Genomic DNA, 19,841 nt, shown 5'->3' with positions numbered 1-19,841 from the left:
TTCAAGCCCCTTGACATCCTGCCTTACCGTGGCCTGTGGAGCAGATCAAGTGTGACGGTTGAATGAACATGTCTGCTGTCGTCGTCTTAAGAGTTTTCAGTTCTGCAATGTTTGCGCCTCGGCTACAGAGCCAGCCTTCCACAACAAGCTGCCACAAAACAGGTGCATGTGAAATTCAATGCAACAGTCTGTGTCCCAGTCTCTTTACCTAAGACTACAAGGCGACCAATGAAGTGCAAAGAAATGGCGGTGTATGCACCATCATGATCATTGCTCTTTTGCTAGCTTTTTCCGTGATGTAGCTAATATTTCACTCCTGGTCTTGAGTGTCAGAGACACTGTGTGTGTGGACACTGACAGTGAAATGGACTGTCTGACAACTCTGTGATTGTAAGGACGGAGTCTCCGTGCAAAGGCTTGGGAATACATACAGCCACTCCAACAGGAGACTCTTCTTAAGACTCTTCTTATCTCCCCTGATCACAGGTCGTCAGTTCCCAGCCTCTGTACCCAACATGGTTCCTCTGCATGTTGCCTCTCTTCACCAGGCTTACAGCGACAGTAGAACAGGTCTTGGAAGAAAGCAGTCACAGTTGATGCTTTGTTGATGCTTCCTACCAGAGATTGTCCTAAATACTTTTTTATTTTTTATTTAACCTTTATTTAACCAGGAAGGGCTCATTGAGATTTGAAATCTCTTTTTCAAGAGCGTCCTGGCCAAGATAGGCGGAACCATGTCATTACCCAATTACAGACAGACAACATGAAAAACTACAGGCAATCTAGTAAAAAAATAAACATTGAATTCACAAGAGTATAACAAAATCATAAAACAGCAAATTAAAAACATTGACAGGTCAGGGAATCAGCCTCAAAATCCTTCATCAATGATTCAAAAACACTGATGGGAAAAAGACTACTCTGCATGGAAAAGATGGCCACTGCTTTCAGATCAGATCAGATGTTGAAGGTGGAAGAGGAGGCCATTGATAAATTATTCGAGAGGGGGCGGGAGACTATGACAGAAGCCTGGTCCAGATTGTTGGGGGTAAGGGTCTCGTTTGTTACCAACTTGGTCCGTGTTTTTACGGTTATTGCCATTGTTTTTAGGGGGGGGTGTTAGGGGTGTGTCGGTCACATAGCCTCCTATTGCATTGGTGTCAGAGCTAAACCTCTTGGCTCCACGTTCCTCGTCTGCCACCACACCATCCCTCTTCAGACGTATCTCCATGGGGTCATCGGCTACGTCTGGCACAGAGAGAGAGTGAGTCAGTGTGAGTTCCCTCTTTTGAGTTGGGCTGCGTTGTCTTGTTTAGTGTGTGTGTGTGTGTGTGTGTGTGTGTGTGTGTGTGTGTGTGTGTGTGTGTGTGTGTGTGTGTGTGTGTGTGTGTGTGTGTGTGTGTGTGACTTGTGTTCTCTTGTTCATTGCAGATTTGTCTCATCAGGTCCAGGTTCCTCTGGCTGGCCTCTTGGTGGCTCACCATGAGCAGGGGGTAGTCGTTATCTAGACACATCAGATGGTCAGGATGTAGTAGGGGAATTCCACACTAACGGAATAAAACTGACTCCGATTTTTCACTTTAAGATATATCCTAAACAAAAAAACATTGTTTTCAAAGTTAAACAAATCATACAACTCTATGCACAATGACTACTTTGAACAATTTACACTGAAAATTTCACAAAAACACATTTACTGGAAGAACTGTGCCGATGCAACGTTTGATAACAGAATGAAGGTAAAATCGCCCTCAGTTTTTTACGCGACCACGTTTTCCAAAAACTCTGTTAAATATCTGCTCCAAATTAAGATTCCAAATGTCTGCAGAAAGAAAGGGCTGTCAGCTATGACATGGCACATTGAGTTAGAAAAAAACTATTTTGCTTATTGAACTACAGTAGGTGAAGTGGATTTACACCCGGTAACGGAATTAGGGTAACAGAATGACATCCTGGTGTCCCTGATCTGAACTACACAGAAATGCATCATTATGGATATGGCAGGCAGGCGGGCGGTCGGGTAAGGCAAGGCCCTGGGACTTAGGGCCAAGCGTCCCGCTAGCAGGACAACTTCTGGTGAAACTGGAGGACACGCAATTCAAATAAATAATCATTAAAATTATGGATATTAAACATTTCGGTACATACAAGTGTCTTATATCGGTTGAAAGCTTAAATTCTTGTTAATCTAACTGCACTGTCCAATTTACAGTAGCCATTATAGTGAAAGCATGCCATGCGATTGTTTAGGACGGCACCCCACATCAAAATATTTTTGCAGAGAAAGGAATCTGAAAATCTACCCCTAAACTTTGTTTCAACAAATCAAAATACATTTCTAATTACTCCTCAGATACCCTAAAATGTAATCAAACTATAATATTTCTTACGGAAAGAAGTATGTTCAATAGGAAACCGATTTTAGCAGGTGCGTAATGTCTTCATCGCGCACACATACACACATTTCCAAGACTGTGTCCCTGTACTAAAACTGATATTTCTTGTTCATTTTGGAAGTTACAAGCCTGAAACCTTGAATATAGACTGCTGACACCCTGTGGAAGCCATATAAATTGCATCCTGGGAGCTAGAATTCAGTATGCCCCTATACTTTCCATTGTAAGAGAAAGTAAAAACAAAAAAATCATTCTGGTTGGTTTTTCTTTGGATTTTCTCCTACCATATCAATTGTGTTATATTCTCCTACATTATTTTAACATTTCTACAAACTTCAAAGTGTTTTCTTTCCAATGGTACCAATTATATGCATATCCTGGCTTCAGGGCCTGAGAAACATGCAGTTTACTTTAGGCACATCATTCAGGCGGAAATTGAGAAAAAAGGGGCCTAGTCCTGAGAAGTTTTTAACTGTGCCTCTCTGCTCTGTGTGTCTTTGTCCCACTTCCTGTTGAACACGGAATGAGAAAGAGCTCGGTTTTGTTTGTTTGAAAAGTTTGTTGTTTAAAAGTTCTTGGTAGCTATCTAGCTTCATAGTTTGGATCCCGCAACGTAGTTGGCATCAGTTGCTGGGACTGCTTGTCTCTTTCCAGTGATCCTGCTGACCAAGGACAGGTCTGAGGAGCTATATGGCGTCATAGCTAGCCTAGCTTCTAGCTAGCTACATATCAAGCTAGCAAGGTTTTCTTGAACGCAGCCCGTGACGCGGTTTGCCATTGTGGCTGGTACCGTGGATTGTCCCGGGTTTGTGGCTGTCTAGGTCCCTGCTGTTTGTTGTTTTCTATTTTCCCCGTGACCTGCCCTGTCTGAAACTGCGAGGAGTAACAGCGTAACCTGATGGACCACATGAAGATTGAGGTGGAGCGCAAAGGACTGGGAAAACCCACCACCGGCCCAGGTGATAGCCCCAGGCTGATAGTGGTCAAGTTCTGGAGGTTTAAAGACAAGGTAGCTGTTCTGGAAAGAGCCAAGAACTTGAGAGGAACATTAATCTTCCACAACGATGACTATCCTGAAGCTGTGCGCCAGAAGAGGAAAGAACTGATCCCAGCCATGAAAGCTGCCAGAGCACGTGGGGACATTGCGTACATCTGCTACAACAGACTCATTGTCCACCCTCCCTCCCAGAAGCCTAGAAGGGATGAGAGAGCCAAGCCTATGTGTTCATTGCCTCAACCCCGCATTGCCTCAACCCCACAGCGCACACGCACACACACACACACACACACACACACACACACACACACACACACACACACACACACACACACACACACACACACACAAATTGATTAATGGACTGCAGAATGTATATTTTTTTCTCTTGCTTTGTTTGCTCTTTTCAGTATTATGTCTATCTCTCATAAGCTACCCAGGAAAGGGCAGAAAATAGCCCGTATGAATATATGTAGCCTCAGAAATAAGGTTAATGAAATCAATAACTTGCTAACATCAGATAACATTCATATATTAGCCATTTCTGAGACTCACTTTTGATGATACATCAGTAGCAATACAAGGGTATAACATCTATAAAAGAGACTTATGGGGGGATGTGTTTCTGTATATATTCAGAGCCATATCCCTGTAATGCTTAGAGAAGATCTTATGTCAAGTGTTATTGAAGTGTTGTGGTTGCAGGTTCACTTGGCACATCTAAAGCCTTCACTTTTGGGGTGTTGCTATAGGCCAGCAAGTGCTAACAGTCAGTATCTAAATAATATGTGTGAAATGCTTGATAGTGTATGTGATATAAACAGAGAGGTCTACTTTCTTGGGGACCTGTATATTGACTGATTTTCATCAAGCTGTCCACTCAAGAGGAAGCTTTTCACTGTAACCAGTGCCTGTAATCTGGTTCAGGTTATTAATCAACCTACCAGAGTGTTTACAAACACTACAGGAACAAGATCATCCACATGTATCGATCACATTTTTACTAATACTGTAGAACTTTGTTCTAAAGCTGTATCCGTACCCATTGGATGGAGTGATCACAATATAGTGGCTATATCCAGGAAAGCCAAAGTTACAACAGCTGGGCCTAAAATTGTGTATAAGAGATCATACAAAAGATTTTGCTGTGACCCTTATGTGGATGATGTTAAAAATATCAGACCAACAAGTCTGATGTGATTGATGAGGAGCATCCAGACACTGCACTTGATGAATTTATGAAATTGCTTCTTCCAGTTGTTGATCAACATGCACCTGTTAAGAAACGGACTGTTAGAACTGTTAAGGCTCCATGGATTGATGATGAATTGAAAAACTGTGTGGTTGAAAGAGAAAGAGATGGGGTAAAAGGAGTGGCTAATAAGTCTGGCTGCACATCTGACTGGCTTACTTACTGCAAATTGAGAAATTATGTCACTAAACTCAACAAAAAGAAGACACTTTATTATGAAGCCAAGATCAATGGCAGAAAGAATGATGTAAAAAAAACTTTGGAGTACTTTAAATGAAATTATGGGCAGAAAGACAAATTCAACTACATCTTTCATTTAATCAGATAGGTTATTCATCACAAAACCATTTGATGTTGGCAATTATTTTACTTATTATTTTATTGGCAAAGTAGGCAAACTTAGGCAGGAAATGCCAACAACGAACAGTGAGCAATTGTATACATGCATAAAAAAACTAATAGTGAAAGAAAATCAGTGCAAGTTTGTACTTTGTAAAGTTAGTGTGGAAGAGGTGGTAAAATAAGTGTAATCTGTCAATAATTTAACTTAGATGGAAAGCTACTGAGGATGGTAGCTTACTCTATAGCCACTCCTATCTGTCATGTTTTTAATCCGAGCCTAGAAGAAAGTCTTTGTCCTTAGGGCTGGAGGGGAGCCAAAGGAATTCCGTTACCCAAGACTGGTAAAGCGGCCTTTACTGGTTCTAACAGCAGACCTATAAGCTTGCTGCCAGCTCTTAGCAAACTGTTGGAAAAAATGGTGTTTGACCAAATACAATGATATTTCTCTGTAAACAAATTAACAACAGACTTTCAGCATGATTATAGAGAAGGGCACTCAACATGTACTGTACTGACACAAATGACTGATGATTGGTTGAAAGAAATTAAGAAGAAGAAGATTGTGGGAGCTGTACTGTTAGATTTCAGTGCTGCGTTTGATATTATTGACCATAACCTGATGTTGAAAAAACATATGTGCTATGGCTTTTCAACCTCTGCCATATCGTGGATTCAGAGCTATCTATCTAATATAACTCAGAGGGTTTTCTTTAATGGAAGCTTCCCTAATGTCAAACATGTAAAGTGTGGTCTACCGCAGGGCAGCTCTCTAGGCCCTCTATTCTTTTTTTATTTTTACCAATGAGCTGCCACTGGCATTAAACAAAGCATGTGTGTCCATGTATGCTGATTATTCAACCATATACACATCAGCAACCACAGCTAATGAAGTCACGGAAACCCTTAACAAATAGTTGCAGTCTGGTTTGAAATGGGTGGCCAGTAATAAACTGATCCTGAACATCTCTGAAACAAAGAGCATTGTATTTGGTACAAATCATTCCTTAAGTTCTAGACCTCAGCTGAATCTGGTAATGAATGGTGTGGCTGTTGAACAAGTTGAGGAGACAAAATTACTTGTCATTACCTTTGATTGTAAACTGTCATGGTCAAAACATATTGATTCAGTGGTTGTAAAGATGGGGAGAGGTCTAGCCGTAATAAAGAGATGCTCTGCTTTTTTGACACCACACTCCAAAAAGCAAGTTCTGCTGGCTCTAGTTTTGTCTAATCTTGATTATTGTCCAGTCATGTGGTCCAGTGCTGCAAGGAAAGACCTAGTTAAGCTGCAACTGGCCCAGAACATTTTGCTCTTAATTTACTCTTAATTGTCTCTCTTGGCTAAGGGTTGAGGAGAGACTGACTGCATCACTTCTTCTTTTTATAAGAAACATTAATGTGTTGAAAATCCCAAATTGTTTGCATAGTCAACCTACACACAGCTCTGACACACACACTTATCCCACCAGACATGCCACCAGGGGTCTTTTCACAGTCCCCAAATCCAGAACAAATTCAAGAAAGCGTACAGTATTATTTGGAGCCGTTATTGTATGGAACTTCGTTCAATCTCATATTGTTTGTATGCATTGATACGTAGGCTACGTATGCCTTTATTTTTTTATGTAGTTCTGTCCTTGAACTGTTCTTGTCTATTGATGTTCTGTATTATGTCATTCTGTATTATGTTTCATGTTCTGTGTGGACCCCGGGAAGAGTAGCTGCTTCTTTTGCAACAGCTAATGGGGATCCTAATAAAATACCAAATACCAAAATATCATTATTGTAATGTATCACAAACAGGTATAAAAATGTAGAAATATGCAATATCCATAGCTCCGTCCCCAAACAAGAGCATGTTTTGTTGGTCCGGACCAGACAAAATCTGAACCAATCATAGAAGTCTATGTTTCACAAGATTGGACATCACAGTACGAACTCATTTTTAGGATGGAAAATGGTTGAAAAATGTATGTATTCATTAATTTCTCAAAAATGTGGACCTGTAGCTTTCATTTGAAACCCAATTTGACATGTTCCTATGAATTTCACCTTGGTGCTCATGGGTCCTTTAAGATGGAAATTCCCAGTACAAGCAGCAGTCTGAAAAAGGGGACTAGTAGCTTTAACAGTAGTTATGGTAAAAAAGTACAGAAGCAGCATCATACTAATGATGCAGCAAGCCTGCAGCAACACTTCCTCTAGGGCCATCTAGGGCTCATAGACTTACAGGGGAAATACTTCCTGAAGACACACAAAGAGAGAGACATGAATCACAAGGCTGAAATATAAATCTGGGGTTTGAGAAAGTGTGTGTGTGTGTTTAGGAGCCCTACCTGAGATATTCTCCGTCTGTGCGTCACCCGAAGAGTACAGGGCAGAAGATACGTGTGGACTGGTGTAAGAAAGCACTGGCAGACAGCCACATCCAGTTCCCTGCATTTAAACTGTAGTCTGCATCCAACAGGTGCCCCTCAAACACTTGACACACAGAGGGCACAGGGAGAAGCACAGTCAGCTACTGGAGGAGCACACCAACAACTGGAGACACCTTGCAAAGTGACCGATTTTAGAGCCAGCAGCCACGCTGCCCCACTTTTCCTCGTTTTTGGTACCTTGATGCCCTCCTCCCTGTTGATCCACAGGTCTCCCCACTCCTCCCTACCCATCCTTCCCCTCCCCCATCTATACCTTGATGTCCTCCTCCCAGCTGATCCACGTCTCCCACCCCTCCCTCCCTACGTTCATGCCTCCCTCCCTAGCTTCATGCCCTCCTCCACACTGATCCACAGGTCTCCTCTGGTCAGAAAGCAGGCCACGGCGTGTCTGGCCAACTGGTGGATCCAGCCCTCCTGCCTCAGCTGAGTCATGATGGCGTCGATCCAGGTTAAGCCTGTCTGTTCCTGAGGGAGGGAGACGGGGACAAGGACAGAGGCGTCATTGACAGTCACACATGTTGTCTGAATGTTCATTTCTCTGAGTTAGTGCTTTGTTTAGTGCGATTTAGTCAGCTCTTAGGACAGGTGCTAGTGCTCAAATTACATTGACACTTTGGGACAAATATATTTTTCAAAATTGGGTCATACCGTCCTCCACTTATGTAGCTCCTCTTCCTAGTCGTACCAGCCAATCTGCAGGCATATAGAGTTGCCCTCCATCTTGGTAAATTTGGCCATTGCCGAAATGACGGTGTAGAAGAACTCCCTCCACAGCACCTTGGCCCTGCAGAGAGACGAGAGGCAGGGAGTGGTTCTTTGACTGGAGGGGGGAGAGAGGGAAGGAGGGAGGTAGGCAAGGTACGGAGTGGGAGAGAAAGGGGTGGAGAGGGAAAGAAGGAGAGGAGGAGGTAAGGGAGAAAGAGGGAGAGTGATGAGGAGAGAGAGCAAGGTTATACTGAACAATAAACCCAACATCAACAATATGATGGTTGCACTTCCTTGCAACTAACTATAATTTCAACATCAGGGTCTTCTGGTGAACACAACTTACCTGTGCATAGACCTTAGAGAGCCTGTGGTAGAATGCCCGTACAGACAGACAACCCAAACTGAGGTAGGGACTGAGACCCGTGGTACTGGGTAGCAGGGAGTTGGGGATGGTGCGTGGCTTGGAGAAGTTAGCCACCAAACCCTGTAGGGAGGGACAACATGAGACAGTTAGAGTGTAGAACGCAATAAAATGCCAGAGATTCTCTGGTAAAACAACTAATAAGAAGAGACAGAACATTTCTGCATGGAAAAAATTAATTCAGGTCTTCAAAATCAACATCTAAAACCAATGAATCTATTGATAATGCATCCACTGGTGTCAGGCTACTTCGGAGTGGACTTACATGATTAAAGGGATAGTACAACATTTACTACCCAGAGTCAAATTAACTAGTGGATACCATTTGTATGTCTCCGTGTGTAGTTTGAAGAAAGTTGAAGGTAGTCTCTGGCGCCATTGCTAACTAGTGTTAGCACAATGACTGGAAGTCTATAGGAACAGCTAGCATGCATGGCAATATTGCCAAAATGTTGCACTGTCCCTTTAACTATAGATTGGTAGCTGTTATAAAGTACCTGGCTCTCAATGTGTCTCTGTAGCAGTGGAGGCTGCTGAGGGGAGGACAGCTCATAATAATGACTGGAACGGAGAGGATGGAATGGCATCTAACCATGTGTTTGATGCATTTGATACCATTCCAACAAATCCGCTCCAGCCATTACCATGAGCCTGTTCTCCCCAGTTAAGGTGCCACTAACCTCCTGTGCTCTGTAGCCTCATCAAGGCATGGCTCTCTCCTCCAGGCCACAACACATCTGACTGCCCTTCAATGCCCAGATCCTCAACAGAGCGAACCCTGTACCCCCCTTCACTGTACTCCTCAGCTACCGGGGAAGGGCATGTCCTGCAAGGGAAACATAATTATAACGTTACCACAATACAACAGGGAAGGACACTTCCTACAATACAAGGGAAACATCCATACAATGTTGCCCCAGTACAAATAATGTTGGCCAGCCGTGAGTGTTATTGGATCTGTTTCTATTCTGCTCCCTTTTCCTTTTTTCAAACATCTGTCTTTAGAACAGCCTGGAGGACACGACTGCAGTGTCACAATATTTATTTTTGTTTTCCTCCAGCCTATCACGAATGTCTAGTGTATTCCCCCTCTCCCTGGACGACAAACCCTTTCATGTTCATGTTCAAGCCCTCTCCATGTTCCAAAGCTTCATTTCCAGCCACTAACAACAGCCAGTAGGTCTGAAGTGGGCTTCGAGCCAGTCTCAAAGCTCTAATCCCAATTCACTTTCATACTGTACAGAGAACAGTGGCACCTGTTCACATCACAGGAGAAAAGCCTGTATGTCTCCCCAGAACACTGGTCCCAGATCACATCAAACAGCAGCAGAACAGCAGGGAGTAGGGTTTTGCTGTGCTTTTGATGGCCTGGCTGGCTCACACAGAGTTAATCTGCGTTTGACTGGGTCACAGTGCCTCAAATATATAGCACACATGCACACACAAAACAAAACACAGAGATCACTGCTTTGAAGTTTGAACAGCTGGCATTTATTGTAGATTAGAGCACCAACGGAACAAACAGAGTGCTCCCACTGAAGCACACGCACAAAAGGCACTGGCAGGGTCAATCTCAGGTTATTTCTCAGTCAACTATCTCTTTAGAATATATGGACACACCCATTCCTTCCTTGGCGGACGAGTTTACCCAACACAAGCAATCTGGCAGCAGAGAGAGGCCTCTGTTCCCTCAGTGACTCAATGACACACACACGCACACACACGGAAATAACAACAGAAGCTGTGCCCAATCAACACTATCTTATAATGCCATAATTAGCATACAATTAGCACAGGGAGAGAGGTTTTAATTCTCTATTATGGCAAATAGTCTTTTGGATTAAATTGTCCTACTTAGATCAAAATATTGGTTGATTATAGTAGAGGCTGACTAATTAACTGGCACACATTGCGTTCACAGGAGAGGACAGTGGAGAGAAATTAGGCAGGCTCTCTGTGTGCTGCTGACTGAAGCTCCCAAAGGGACCAGAAGGTCTTGTACCACAATCAGAACAGAAGGAATCCTTCTGCAGCATCTAACCAATAGAAAATAGCATCAAACTGTCTGTGTACCCTATCCTTCTTTATCCCATTCCTGGTGGTGCTGAGTGGGGCATATAGAAGGTTTTATGGTGACAACTGAAAACTGCACTTACTAAGACTACTGTCTTAGTACCTGCTCAGAAAATCTCAAGTGCTTACATGTTGACTACCTGAGATGTATGGTAACCTGTAGAGCCCACATATCTGGCTTGATCTAGGTATATACTCCATAAGCGTGTAATTTATGACACTAAGTGCTCTACTTTAACAAACCTAACACAATCGTAAATCTTAGCACTGGCGGTAGCGTTATAGGTTCGCGGGGGTGTCAGAAATATTTGAGCTATTTTCACAACAGGAATTATGGGCGCAGTAGCTGGTGATGGCACGAAAGGGCTGGGTTTTGATGAATAAACTAGTTGTGGGTGTGTCAAGGCTAAGCCCCTTCATTAAAACATCTTAGGGCTAGGCCCCTTTTTTCTCCACTTCCTGTCTGAATGACGTGCCTAAAGTAAACTGCCTGTAGCTCAGGCCCTGACACCAGGATATGCATATAATTGGCACCATTGGAAAGAAAACACTTCGAAGTTTGTAGAAATGTTAAAATAATGAAGGGGAATATAACACAATAGATATAGTAGGAGAAATCCAAAGAAAAACAACCTGAATTATTTTTTTTGTTGAGAGACCATCTGCTTAGAAATGCAAGAGTAAGGTCATTGCTCCCTCATTCCACAGGGTGTCAGCAGTCTATGTTCAAGGTTTCAGGCTTGTAACTTCAAAAACGAATAAGAAATATCAGTTTTAGTTGTGGGACACAGTCTTGTAAATTTGTGTTTGCGTGCGCCATGAAGACATTATGCACCTGCTAAAATCAGTTTCCTATTGAACATACTTCTTTCCGAAAGACATATTATAGTTTGATTACATTTTAGGGTATCCGAGGAGTAAATAGAAACATATTTTGACTTGTTGAAACAAAGTTTAGGGGTAGATTTTCGGATTCCTTTCTCTGCATGTTGAATGAGTAGATTACTCAAATCGATGGCGCCAACTAAATGGACTTTTTGGAATATAAAGAAGGATTTTATATAACAACGACACTACATGTTATAGCCGGGACCCTTGGGATGACAAATCAGAGGAAAATTTTCAAAAAGTAAGTGAATATTTAATCGTTATTTGTGAATGTATGAAACCTGTGCCGGTGGAAAAATATTTTGATGTGGGGCGCTGTCCTCAAACAATCGCATGGCATGTTTTCGCTGTAATAGCTACTGTAAATCAGACAGTGCAGTTAGATTAACAAGAATTTAAGCTTTCAGCCGATGTAAGACACTTATATGTACATAAATGTTTAAAATCCATAATATTTATTATTATTTATTTGAATTGCGCGCCCTCCAGTTTCACCAGAAGTTGTCCCGCTAGCGGGACACCGATCCTTAAAAACGTGCTCCATGGCTAAATATGTAGTTGCTTCAAGTTGTGTTTCTTTTATGTATTGTGTTGTCATCAACTCCAATTCGAATGTTAGTCTGTTATAGCCTAGTTCGTTAACTAGCCTGACCCATATTCGCTAAATATTTTTGAACATGTTTGCAGTCTACATTGTTCTAATTGCATGGCTTCAATATGGAAATACATTGTTAAACATAGGCTATAGTATTCAACTTGATATAGGCCTTCTGTAAATAGTAGTCTGGACATGGATATGCAAAACGTACTCAATAAACAAGATTAAATTCACTAGACTATTGATAAGGCCTAAAAAGACGTACATTCTCATTATAATACCAATTAAACGGAAAAAAATCGGTCTGTTTTTTAAACTAAACTAACAACAATATTTCTCAAAAGAATCAGGTCAGAACTTGATCTTAACTTGACTGCTCTTTGTCGCGGATAATTTTTCTGCTGCTTCAGGAAATTCAAATGAGCCTCGAGTCTCGAGTCCCTGAAAGAGCAGTTCTCTTTCTCTCCATGCAGTGGCAGTCGAGTCATTGGGATCAGGGCTTGCTATCAAAATAATTGTCTCTCTCGCTCACTCAAACGCTCGCTCAAATGGATCTGAAATGCAGCCAGATCTAGTCTACGACATACAAGTGTCAAGTGTATCAAAATTCAATCGTGGCCTAGGTTGGTCTAGTGGTTAGAGTCAGCGTGGGTTTGATTCCGGCCCACGCCCTTTTGGCACAATTAACTCAGTCCCCTCTGATTGACTTGATTCATTTACACATTTATGGATTTAACCCCCGGACTTGATAAGAAAGGACCATACCAGAAACTTTTGTATAACATAAATAGGAAACAAAATAAATTAATAACAATAAGCTACACCAACAGCTTCTATTCATACAGTGTCGGATAAATTGCCACCGTAGATTTGACGTGGTAAACGAGGAAACACTTAATTTATATTGTACAGAATACTTGCCATATAGATAAATCGCCCTTATTCTGTTCAAAAGGGACTAAGTTGTTCCGATTACAATACTAACCAGAAGATGAACATATCTTGAAAGACTTTGGTTGCAAGCAGGACTAACGTTAAGGTAACACTGACATCTTTTAGGAAGAGGTAATGAGGTGAACAATAATGGTTGCAATTGTTGTGCGGGTGAATTTAGCACGCACAGTTTAACGATCAGTTGTAGATAATCTTGTGCCATTGATGATTTCAATAGGCCCCTTGTTATTTGATTATTTTCCAGTAGGCTACATTCTGTAGGCCATCGTTAGCCTATCCATTATTACATAACGAAAGGTGTGAAAAACGATAGTAGGCTAGCCTACTGTTTATGTTTCCCTGGCTGAGTTGATGAGCTGATTTGGGCCATCAGTTGATTGACAGATGTAGGCCTAATGTAGTATGATAAACTTTCCTCCAGTGTGGATGCTTTCCCAGGTTTTATAGTTAGACTATGCATAATTTGTCTGTAACGAGGGTCGTCTAAAGGAGACCAAGGCACAGCGTGTATAGTGCTCATATTTACTTTTTAATGAATACACTTCAACAAAACACCAAAACGACCGACAACAGTGCCGTCAGGACACTTGCCAAAACGGAAACCAACTACCCACAAAAACCCAGGAAGAAAAACCCCTACTTAAATATGACCTCCAATCAGAGGCAACGAGGACCAGCTGCCTCAAATTGGAGATCAACCCCCCCCTACCAAAAAACATAGAAATAGAAAACCTAGAACACAAACATAGAAATAGAAAACATAGAAAAACACAAAACACCCCCTGTCACGCCCTAACCTACTCTACTATAGAAAATTACATATTACTAGGGTCAGGACATGACATTGTCAATATAGTTATGGGCTTTGGTGTGGATTGAAAGCCTGTATTGTGTGGCTTTAATATTTATAAAGTAATATTTATATTTGTAAAGCTGTCAAGATGTATATGCAATTGAGCCTATCCAAAGACGATTTCGTTGAGCTGTGACACTTTTCTTTGATGTGTAAATTATTAGACTATTCGTTTCACTTCTTGGAAACATTTAAATAAACGCAATGAACTCGTGGGCCTAATGTGGCTTAGGCTGGTCACTAAATGGCCCAGCACTCATGAGGCTCGGAGCCAGGGGGCGCGCTGCACTGTCGTTGCACCAATGTGTACCTAACCATAAACATCAACGCCTTTCTTAAAATCAATACACAAGTATATATTTTTAAACCTGCATATTTAGCTAATATTGCCTGCTAACATTAATTTCTTTTAACTAGGGAAATTGTGTCACTTCTCTTGTGTTCTGTGCAACAGAGTCAGGGTATATGCAGCAGTTTGGGCCGCCTGGCTCGTTGCGAACTGTGTGAAGACCATTTCTTCCTAACAAAGACAGCCAACTCCGCCGAACGGGGGATGATTTTAACAAAAGCGCATTTGCGAAAAAAACACAATCGTTGCACGAATGTACCTAACCATAAACATCAATGCCTTTCTTAAAATCAATACATAGAAGTATATTTTTTTAAACCTGCATATTTAGTTATAAGAAATCCATGTTAGCAGGCAATATTAAACTAGGGAAATTGTGTCACTTCTCTTGCGTTCATTACACGCAGAGTCAGGTTATATGCAACAATTTGGGCCGCCTGGCTCGTTGCGAACTAATTTGCCAGCATTTTACGTAATTATGACATAACATTGAAGGTTGTGCATTGTAACAGGAATATTTAGACTTATGGATGCCACCCGTTAGATAAAATACGGAACGGTTACGTATTTCACTGAAAGAATAAACGTTTTGTTTTCGAAATGATAGTTTCCGGATTTGACCATATTACGAAGGCTCGTATTTCTGTGTGTTATTATGTTATAATTAAGTCTATGATTTGATATTTGATAGAGCAGTCTGACTGAGCGGTGGTAGGCAGCAGCAGGCTCATAAGCATTCATTCAAACAGCACTTTCGTGCATTTGCCAGCAGCTCTTTGCTGTGCTTCAAGCATTGAGCTGTTTATGACTTCAAGCCTATCAACTCCTGAGATTAGGCTGGTGTAACCTATGTGAAATGGCTTGCTAGTTAGCGGGGTGCGCGCTAATAGCGTTTCAATGGGTGACGTCACTCGCTCTGAGACCTTGAAGTAGTTGTTCCCCTTGCTCTGCAAGGACCGCGGCTTTTGTGGAGCGATGGGTAACGATGCTTCAAGGGTTGCTGTTGTCGATGTGTTCCTGGTTCGAGCCCAGGTAGGGGCGAGGAGAGGGACGGAAGCTATACTGTTACACTGGCAATGCTAAAGTGCCTATAAGAACATCCAATAGTCAAAGGTATATGAAATACAAATGGTATGGAGAGAAATAGTCCTATAATTCCTATAATAACTACAACCTAAAACTTCTTACCTGGGAATATTGAAGATTCAAGTTAAAAGGAACCACCAGCTTTCATATGTTCTCATGTTCTGAACTTAAACGTTAGCTTTTTTACATGGCACATATTGCACTTTTACTTTCTTCTCCAACACTTTGTTTTTGCATTATTTAAACCAGATTGAACATGTTTCATTATTTATTTGAGGCTAAATTGATTTTATTGATGTATTATATTAAGTTAAAATAAAAGTGTTCATTCAGTATTGTTGTAATTGTCATTATTACAAATAAATAAATAAAATTTAAAAAACGACCGATTAATCGGTAGCGGGGTTTTTGGCCCTCCAATAATCGGTATCGGTATCGGCATCGAAAAATTATAATCAGTTGACCTCTACTTCTTATATGTCAGAGGTGGTTTCCCTTCCGTTGGACTTCAATATCCTACAGTGGGGGGAGAGGGTGGGAGAGAGGGATAGAGAGGGGGAGGTATGGAGAGGGGGGAGGGAGAGAGGTCAGAAGACAAGCAAGGAGGGTTTACAGTTGGAGACACAAAGACACACACACACAGATGACACACAAACACGCACACAAACTCAACCAAGAAGGAAAGCAGGCATTGAAGTACTTTGCTTTCAAACACTCCCCACTGTGACCCACCTCTTGACATCATAGAGTGTGTGTGCCACGGTGGCATGTATGTTGAGTCCCTGCTCCCTGGCCATGATGCGGTGCTGCTGGTCCAGCTGGGTGTAGTGGGGCTCTATCTCAGTGTCCATGCTGAGCTGGGTGATGCCCCAGTGGGCCACCAGACGCATCACTGTCCCCTGGTAGGGCCCCTGGGCCTGGAGGCTACGGTGGAAGGTAGAAGAACACATCAATATGATTTCAAACCAATCTGTGAGGACCGACCACTCATTTTCCAGTTCTGTTGGTGCATCTTGTTGCTATTAACGTTTCTAGAGACCAACTAGTCCCTTTCATAACATATTGAGTTTCTTACAGAAAAAGACAAGTACAGGCAAAGGACAATTCCAAACAATCAACTCATAGGTTATTACAGTGTAATTACCATGTAACCATATAATTTCTAAAATATCTGACAATATTTAGCCTGGGTACCAGTCTGTTTTGCCATCATTCCACTCCTTGCAGCTCCTGTCATGCTAAACATCTTTGGCATATGACACAGAGTACAAGGAGTGGAATGTTAGCAAAACAGACTGGTACCCAGGCTAGGTAACTGTATGTGCTACTATAAACCCTGTATCAGGATACCCAAGTTAGCCCACTGATCTGCAGGGGGAATCTCCAGCGCACGGCCCCAGTGCGCATGTCCAGGATGAACACGGGGTACACACACGCTGATGACTCCAGGGCCCCCACCAGGGACATGTTGTCATGGAGACGCAGGCCTTTCTGGAACAGGTGGATGATTCAGTGTTGGCTCATGGTGTTAGCTGGTTGGATCTGGTTGGCTTCTTATGCAAACACACAACAGTGTGTGTAGGCTCAGCGACAATCAAGCTCTTGATTGATATCTGTAGGAGAGGAGGTAGAGGAAAAGAGTTCAATACTAGCACTTTATTTTCAAGTTAAATAAAAAGCCATGTTTATCAGAATAGATAAGGAAATGCCCCCAAAAAGGTAGGAGACCAACAGACTTTAGAGGTTAGAGTGGCAAAGAAAAAATGCTGTATTATTATAAAAGAATAAAGGGAACATTTTTGGCAGGTCAAAGAGATGGGACTTGACAATGACTAGTGCTCCAGAAAGTGGACAATTTCAGAAAGTATTCACACGCCTTTACCTTTTCCACATTTTGTTGTGTTACAAAGTGGGATTAAAATGTATTTTTTGTCAACCACCTACACAAAATACTCTGTAATGTCAAAGTGGAAGAAAAATTCTAACATTTGTAAAAAAATATATACAAATTATATATACACTACAGTTCAAAAGTTTGGAGTCACTTAGAAATGTCCTTGTTTTTGAAAGAAAAGCACATTTTTTGTCCATTAAAATAACATCAAATTGATCAGAAATACAGTGTAGACATTGTTAATGTTGTAAATGACTATTGTTGCTGGAAACGACTGATTCTTTATGGAATATCTACATAGGCGTACAGAGGCCCATTATCAGCAACCATCACTCCTGTGTTACAATGGCACGTTGTGTTAGCTAATCCAGGTTTATCATTTTAAAAGGCTAATTTATCATTAGAAAACCCTTTTGCAATTATGTTAGCACAGCTGAAAACTGTTGTCCTGATTAAAGAAGCAATAAAACTGGCCTTCTTTAGACTAGTTGAGTATCTGGAGCATCAAGGTTCCGTTTTAGGACCACTATTGTTTTCACTATATATTTTACCTCTTGGGGATGTCATTCGAAAACATAATGTTAAATTTCACTGCTATGTGGACGACACACAGCTGTACATTTCAATGAAACATGGTGAAGTCCCAAAATTGCCCTCGCTAGAAGCCTGTGTTTCAGACATAAAGAAGTGGATGGCTGCAAACTTTCTACTTTTAAACTCGGACAAAACAGAGATGCTTGTTCTAGGTCCCAAGAAACAAAGAGATCTTCTGTTGAATCTGACAATTAATCTGGATGGTTGCACAGTCGTCTCAAATAAAACTGTGAAGGACCTCGGCGTTACTCTGGACCCTGATCTCTCTTTTGAAGAACATATCAAGACTGTTTCAAGGACAGCTTTTTTCCATCTACGTAACATTGCAAAAATCTGAAATTTTCTGTCCAAAAATGACGCAGAAAAATTAATCCATGCTTTTGTTACTTCTAGGCTGGACTACTGCAATGCTCTACTTTCCGGCTACCCGGATAAAGCACTAAACAAACTTCAGTTAGTGCTAAATACGGCTGCTAGAATCCTGACTAGAACCCAAAAATTTGATCATATTACTCCAGTGCTAGCCTCCCTACACTGGCTTCCTGTTAAGGCAAGGGCTGATTTCAAGGTTTTACTGCTAACCTACAAAGCATTACATGGGCTTGCTCCTACCTATCTTCCCGATTTGGTCCTGCCGTACATACCTACACGTACGCTACGGTCACAAGACGCACGCCTCCTAATTGTCCCTAGAATTTCTAAGCAAACGGCTGGAGGTAGGGCTTTCTCCTATAGAGCTCCATTTTTATGGAATGGTCTGCCTACCAATGTGAGAGACGCAGACTCAGTCTCAACCTTTAAGTCTTTACTGAAGACTTATCTCTTCAGTAGGTCCTATGATTAAGTATAGTCTGGCCCAGGAGTGTATAGTCTGGCCCCGCCCTTGCTGTCTCTGCCTTGCCGGTTCCCCTCTTTCCACTGGGATTCTCTGCCTCTAACCCTTTTACAGGGGCTGAGTCACTGGCTTACTGGTGTTCTTCCATGCCGTCCATGGGAGGGGTGCGTCACTTGAGTGGGTTGAGTCACTGACGTGGTCTTCCTGTCTGGGTTGGCGCCCCCCCTTGGGTCGTGCCATGGCGGAGATCGTTGTGGGCTATACTCGGCCTTGTCTTAGGACGGTAAGTTGGTGGTTGGAGACATCCCTCTAGTGGTGTGGGGGCTGTGCTTTGGCAAAGTGGGTGGGGTTATATCCTGCCTGTTTGGCCCTGTCCGGGGTATCATCGGATGGGGCCACAGTGTCTTCTGATCCCTCCTGTCTCAGCCTCCAGTATTTATGCTGCAGTAGTTTATGTGTCGGGGGCTAGGGTCAGTCTGTTACATCTGGAGTATTTCTCTTGTCTTATCCGGTGTCCTGTGTGAATTTAAATATGCTCTCTCTAATTCTCTCTTTCTCTCTTTCTGTCTTTCTCTCGGAGGACCTGAGCCCTAGGACCATGCCTCAGGACTACCTGGTATGATGACTCCTTGCTGTCCCCAGTCCACCTGGCCGTGCTGCTGCTCCAGTTTCAACTGTTCTGCCTGCGGCTATGGAACCCTGACCTGTTCACCGGACGTGCTTGTTGCACCCTCGACAACTACTATGATTATTATTATTTGACCATGCTGGTCATTTATGAACATTTTAACATCTTGACCATGTTCTGTTATAATATCCACCCTGCACAGCCAGAAGAGGACTGGCCACCCCTCATAGCCTGGTGCCTCTCTAGGTTTCTTCCTAGGTTTTTGGCCTTTCTAGGGAGTTTTTCCTAGGGAGTTTTTCCTAGCCACCGTGCTTCTTTCACATGCTTTGCTTGCTGTTTGGGGTTTTAGGCTGGGTTTCTGTACAGCACTTTGAGATATCAGCTGATGTACGAAGGGCTATATAAAAATAAATTTGATTGATTGATTTGATCAGCATTTGTGGGTTTGATTACAGGCTCAAAATGTCCAGAAACAAAGAACTTTCTTCTGAAACTTGTCAGTCTATTCTTGTTCTGAGAAATAAAGGTTATTCCA

General features: G+C 42.1%; 1 pseudogene; it reads right to left on the bottom strand.

The window, feature by feature from the left end:
• Positions 1-994: 994 nt before the first annotated feature.
• Positions 995-16,864, bottom strand: LOC106565293 (cryptochrome-1-like; annotated as a pseudogene).
• Positions 16,865-19,841: the final 2,977 nt, after the last annotated feature.

The sequence above is a fragment of the Salmo salar genome, chromosome ssa12 (genome assembly GCF_905237065.1).
Source record: "Salmo salar chromosome ssa12, Ssal_v3.1, whole genome shotgun sequence".
Taxonomy (NCBI): domain Eukaryota; kingdom Metazoa; phylum Chordata; class Actinopteri; order Salmoniformes; family Salmonidae; genus Salmo; species Salmo salar.
Note: the sequence above shows the minus strand (reverse complement) of the source record. Positions and strands in the feature narration are given on the sequence as shown.